Source organism: Artemia sp. Qi Xiang Cuo, chromosome 5 (assembly GCF_049724085.1).
Source record: "Artemia sp. Qi Xiang Cuo chromosome 5, ASM4972408v1, whole genome shotgun sequence".
NCBI lineage: Eukaryota > Metazoa > Arthropoda > Branchiopoda > Anostraca > Artemiidae > Artemia > Artemia sp. Qi Xiang Cuo.
Genome location: NC_142798.1, coordinates 62,085,403 through 62,092,361, shown reverse-complemented (window position 1 = coordinate 62,092,361; position 6,959 = coordinate 62,085,403).

Below are 6,959 nucleotides of genomic sequence, written 5' to 3'. Positions count from 1 at the left end.
ACTGTATTCTTGAGCGCCATCTATGAAATCTTAAACAATATTTTTCGTGATTGGACGTGTCTCGTTACAACGAAAATTAAGGGGTAATGTTGACAACCTTCTCATGGTGCCCGTGAAAATAGACCCCTATTTTACCCTACTACTGCTAAGTTCCGGCTGTCCTGCCCAGCGGCTGACCATGAGTCAGGGTATATTGAGGAATATGCCTCCAAGATTAGATAGACTGAAGCAAGTAATGGCTGCAAAATCATGCCTAAGGGGGGGGGGGGGGGTGTAAAATCCCTGGACAAATGAAGTGCAAAATCTGGATAAAAAAAAAATCCCTTTATGAACAATAACAAGGGCAGAGAAAGAAGTTCTCTTGCTAGCACCGGCTCTGAGGACCAAGTGGTTTTCACTGTTGATGCCTGGTGAATGACTCTTCCGCCTCTTTTGAGGATGTGTGATGCCTATCCAAGCTGCGAGAGGGGTTCTCAGAATGGTAAGAAACAGTGATGGGCCCTTTGATGCTATCAGGGAAGGCTCTTCTACAAAAGGGAAACAAAGAGATCTCCATTAGTAGAATAATAAATGCTTGAACCTCACTTTTGCAACCACTGGTGGATCCAGGGGGTGGGGGACCCCTCCCCCCCCCCCAAGATTTGTTTTGGCGCTTTTTTGTTTTTTTATGCTGATGACAGTCACTGCATATGTGACCGAAATGTCTAGTGTTTTTTTTTATTTATCACTGTCTACTAAAAGAATTTACCCCTATTTGATCTTTTATTTATGTTTTTTTTTTATTCTTTCTTACCTTTTTTAAATAAATTTGTCATTTTGGTCAATTATCGGCGTCCTTGTCACCCCCCCCCCCCCCAAGATTCTTTTATTAGTGTCCTTGTCACATTACACCCCTCCCCCCCCCCCAAGATTTTGCTCTAGATCCTCTCCTGTTTGTAACAACAAAAAATGAACCTGTCCCTTTTCAGCAATACATTATTCAGTTTTGTAAAGGTAAGGAGATTCGATCTATCTTTGGAATTGTGTCTGGGGATGAGTTAATAATTAGTCGTTTAGGCTTTTGATAATGTCTGTGCTTGTAGAAAAACAAATGCTAAAGCCTCACTTTTGAAGCTAGAGTGGATCTACCCTTTTTCAAAACACGCAATTCAATCATGCAAAGATAACGGAAGTAGGCCCAATTCCAGCAATTTCATTTAAAGTCGGGGTGGGGTGTTAGAGTTAGGAGTGTGTCTTGAAAACACAAACCGATCTTGGTAAATATAAAATAAAAATACCAGTAAACTCTGCTGACAAGACCGACATAATACGGCAATAATTGGATGAACCAGACAAGAATATAACATTTGGATGAACTTTTTATTTTGGGGGGGAGGGAATGTTTCAGCCTCCACGGAATTCCAACATTTTTTGTTGTTTTAGAACTAAAATACGACTTTTCTTAACTTAGGTATTCGCTTGCGAGCACACCAAGATGTTTTGCAATGCTAGTCCGTTTTATAGTCGCACTCCTTAACTTGATATACTTACCCAAGGGTAGCGTTTTTCATTTCTGTTAATCAACATATATTCTTTTTTCTTCCGGCGATTGTTTCAAACCATTCTTCACATCAGCTTGTGTCTTAGCAAGCATTGTAACCTGAATATCATCAGAAAAGATTTGAAGTATTGCCTGCAACTGATCAGTCCTTGTATTTTATCGTTGATGTCTGTCTCAGGTATCTGTTGAGAAACCCAAATCAGATCCGTGTGATGCATCGCATTACAGTGTCTCTATTGAGAAGACTAAGTATGATCATAATCCGCATTTCAAGAAATGAACATGTGAATTTCAAACTCTTACCATAGATTTCGGCTTTTTCAAGTTTAACCAAAAAAATATCATAATCAATATAATCAAAATCTTCATGATGTTAAGAAAATTGTAGTTATCTTTAAACCTGAATTGAGACAATCATTGACAAATTTCGCTAAATAATACTGTTTTGAAACGTTTTTTCTGTGTGAGCACATATCACCCCCCAAAAAGGAGACTGATGGGGACAAAAAGGAGAAAACAACAATTGGGACTATTGTTTTTAAAAGCTAATATTAATCCAATAACCTTACGATGCTAGGTCAGTGGACAAATCAAGTTTCCAGGTATGGGTACGGGTAAATAAGGGGGCTTTAGGATCAAACTCCCGCCCCCTTATCGGAGGGGGCCGGGAATTTTACGATTTTTTCCATAGTTTCTTACATTTTCCATATAATTCTCATTTTTTGGCCCTTTCGAAGTTATGCCCCCCTCCTTCGGAAAAAAGTAGCGAGTACGTTTCTTTAAGGGACCTAAGCTTTTCTTCCGAAAGTGAATACAAAAAGGCAAATCAATTTGATCTGATTTTCAGCTGCTATTTACTGAATATGATTTTTTTACCTGACTTTATTTGTCATAAAAGGTAATTCCCATTTGTCAATATTATAGAGGGATTGTCCAATATTCAGAATGAATCGATTAATAATCTAAACTAGTCTATTTTTGGGATGTACCTGAATATTTTTTTTCCTTGTGGAGAAGTTGCGCATCTCCAGCAATGTTAAGAAACTTGAAGGTGGCGGGGAAAGTATATTTTATAAGGTATGAAGTCGTACCCTTTTTCTTTAGAATTTTCTTTTCCAAAATAGGTGCCCAATACACCATCATTGGTAGGAGATCAAAGGATCTATAAATCTGATCGCAACGGATGGTATAAAACGTTTGACTGCAATTTTAACGTCACACCAGAATGATCGCAAAACAAGAAAGTAATAACCTTTTTCAAGGTTTGATACTTCTTTTCTAGAATAACCGTGTCTATCGCCAAATAGTATCCTGGATAAGAAAAAAATAAGAAGCTTAAAGAATCAAAACAATTAACGAGTCTTGATATTGAAATGAACCAATGAGTAATAGTTAGTTTCACCCTTTGAAACAGGGGAGTGATTTTATTGTAAGGTGTATTCTTGGCAGTTCCGGTCGTTGTGCACTGCATTTTTTTACTTCAATTCTTCCTCGAGTTGAATTCTTCACCGTAGAAAATCCTAAGTGAGAAGAAACTTTCACCAAACCCTGTTTCAAACAATAGAAAACCACTTAGTTATGTTGTGAAGGCTAAAATCAAGTTCGTGGAAAGTAAAATGTTGGTTATTCTTAAGGAGCAAATGTAAAAGTTAAACATCATTCAAAGAGAATCAGTCAAAACACTTCCGATTTGATTCGTTCTCCTCCCCCCAAAACAGAAAACATTAACAATATACAAATTGTGCTCCTCGTAAATTACTTTCTGGGCTTTAATATATTTCCATTTTTAATTAGGGACAAATACATAAACAGCTAAAACTTTTAATAAACAGAGCGAAAACAAGAATTGTAAAAAAAAAAGTTTAAAATTTGAGTTAGTTTCATACTAATAACCCCAAAAAATAATCCTCAAAAAACAAAATTGAGGTTAACTGATTTTCTAAAAAGGTAGTACGGTTAGATAATTTAATGTCAGGAGTTTCCCAAAACTTCACAAAGTTTTATTATAGTAAACAAATTTATGAAAATGAAGACAGCAAAATTCTAAAATATCTAAAAAAGAAAAGAATCTGATAATAGCAAAAGTGGATAAAAGTAAATGCGGAGTAACTTTAAAACCAAATAATTGAAATATAAAATGGAAAATAATTTTAATCACGACTTTTGGTAAACTTAAAAATAAATACTTATGTCCCCAAATGCACTGAACACTAGAATTTTTATTTTCAGTCATACTTTAAAATTACAATTAAGTACTAAATTATTCAAAAAGTGTTGTCAATATTAAAATACCAACATAAGAAAAAAAAACATTTAAACACTAATCTGAACACGGTGGGAAGTCATGACGTATAGGCTACTGTAACTATTTGAGGACGACTTTTTGTCATACTCCTCCCCCCACGGTTTCATTTTTGTTACTAATTAAGTCAATTTTTTGGGTAGAAGCAAAAATACGTTTTTTTAGTGCATCCGAACATTCTGAAGATCAATTTGTTTTTATTTTACTCTAGTTTTTACTATATCTAGTAATGAGTTTTCATTCTTCATTACAACAGTCAATCCTCACTGAGGTGCGTTTTGGTAAGATAGCCTGCTTCACTGATGCCTTCTTGTTTTTATTCGCAAAACAGAAAGTCATCTTTCCAAGTCAAAGAATTTTAGGCTGAGAAATGAAAATGCATTTTGTTCTGCATTAGCGCTATCTACATTCAAAGTTTAATAGATAATGTGACTAAATTGGCCTAGAAACTGAGAGGATTATCGTTACTGCTAAAAAAGACAACACTACGGAATGTCCTCATTTCTGTAACTGAAATATCGAGAAAATATATTACTTTTTACTATCAAATAAGACCGGTACTGTTGTATTATACGAGCACCGCTATATACTGTATGTGGAATGTCAAATGGAAAATGCTACAGTCAAACGGGAGAGACAGATATCCGGTACTAAAGCAGCTGTTAGAGTGGAATTGATCTAATATGAATGTTAAAATTACAGTTTGGGATTTGCCAAAGACAAAAAAAAGGCAGTTTAATTTTTACACGATAAGGGGTTATTGCCCAAGACAAAAAGTGCAAAAATGGACACACAATGACTTTACACTTGTATGAAAAGCATATTGGACAATATTGGAGGTGTTGTGACCTGGAAGAAGCAGGTTTTATACATAAAACAGTTAATCATAAGAAAAATTTTGTCGACCCAGTAACGGACACAAACACCCAAAATGTAAAGTGAGTGTGGGGCTCAGCCGAGTGGTAAAATAAACGACATCGAGGTACTGCCCGTCAACATCTATCAGCTTACTTATTCGAGCACATGTCGTGCGTGAAATTTAAGTCTGAAGGCAGAGATTATTTTTCAGCGATTGCGAAAGACATTACAGCGTTCTGGGTGCATAATTGTAACTTGTAATTCTTATTATTTTGTTCATAAGCCATTATAACCGGGTATCTGTCTCTCCCGTTTGACTGTAGCATTTCCCGTTTGACATTCCACATACAGTTTACAGCGGTGCCCGCATAATGCACCAGTACCATAAGACCTTCCCTTAATGACTCACTAAAGGCATTTTGGGTCTATATATAATAAGAAACAATAAGTAGTGAAAATTGTTGTCTTACACATAGTTAAGGTTTCTGCTCAAGGATTCCATGTATTCTTAGTAGAATATTTTCTCTTGGGTAGGTAGAGGCTCGTTAACATGTACTATGTGCTAACATGAGCATGCTTATGGGTAGAATTATTCAAGTCAATTATTGGTTACTAAAAGGATATTAGAACTTAAAAATAATTGGTGTTTTATCAGTTATATAATATAATCAAACTCTTGAGCAATATCTTGTCTTAACATTGCATCTTCATCTCGGACTATTGCCAAAATAAGTCAGACCCTTGGTACTTGAGTTAGGAGGGAAACTTGGTATGAACATTCGTCACTGGGAAGACGTTACACAGCGAGTTATGTCAAACTGCAAGAAGCAGCAAGTATTGCAAGGGCAACTGTGTTTAATAGACCTCTAGTCCATGCTTTTTTTAAACATACGAGACACTGCTGCTCAAATATACTTTGCTACTTATGATGTTTAGAATCTACACGAGAGTGACACAGCGTGGCTTAAAATTTAGCACAAATAGTTGTTGAGGAAGGAAAGAAACAAGTTCGAAAGACTACATCTGAAAAAAGAGGCTTACTAGTTATCATGTTTACAGCTGCCTCAGCTCAATGTGCTGCTATCCCACAATTCATGATTTTCTCAAGGGTAAAGTGTATTCCACACAGGATGAAAGAATATCCGACAGGGTATGTGGGTGTTTCTCATCTTTCAGGACGGATGACTGGAGAGAAGTTCGTTATTTTTATGGAGACCTTCGTTCACTATGCAAGCCAAGTGTTGACAGACAAGTGCTGTTTCTAATGGAAAATCACACGAGCCATATTAACATTGAGTCATTTTATCTTATGAAAAAGTCACACATTATAGCACTAATCTTACAACCAAAAACTGCAGCCAGTATGCAGATGTTGTTGCGACCTGCTCAAATCATTCTACAATCTTGCTTGTGACACAAAAATGACGAAGAAGCCAGGACAATTCATTTTATAAATGACGTTTTCGAATTGGTAGGAACCGCCTGTCTTCGTTTTGTGACTCCAACATGCATTACCTCTAGATTCAGGATCACTGGGACCTGGCTCTGCGGTCTCCATATGTTCGAAGATGAAGAATCCCTACTTACTGATGTTACTCACAGGCCAGAGCCATCCAGTGTTCCACAAAGAACTGTGTTCGATGCATCGGACACATTTGAGCTCATATAGCATCAGTGTCTGCTGCTAATAGTCCAGAAGTAGTAAGACCCTATCCAAAAGTACCACGAAAAAAAGGTGATGGAATCCAATGGAAGAATTCTCAAGTTCTCACAGATGTACCACCTAAAAATGCGCCGATTGGAGAACTCTCAGCTAGGATTAAACGAAAAATTGGGAAGCTTGTTCTTAGTGAGAAGAAGCAAGAGGACCTTTTGCTGAAGCAGATGCAAGCTGTGACAGTGAAAGGAAAACAGTCTAGGACGACGACTGAGATCTGATATAAACGAAACTTGAACATACTCGGACGATGGAAGTCGGACGACACACATGGACAACGACAATCAGCATCAAACAGATGTTGATATGGACAAGACTCTAACTGAAACAAACAAAATCAGTGTCGGTGATTTCGTTTTTGGGGAATTTTTCAGCACAAAGAAGAAGCAATACTTTGCAATATTTTGTAAATATTCTTAACTAATGATCACACAGGTCGCGGCAACAAACTGTAAGTAAGGAGCATATTGTGCTAATAGTATCTGAGACTACAAACAAGAGAGTTTTTACGACAATATCTACCTCAAAAGAGTGAGCTTTTT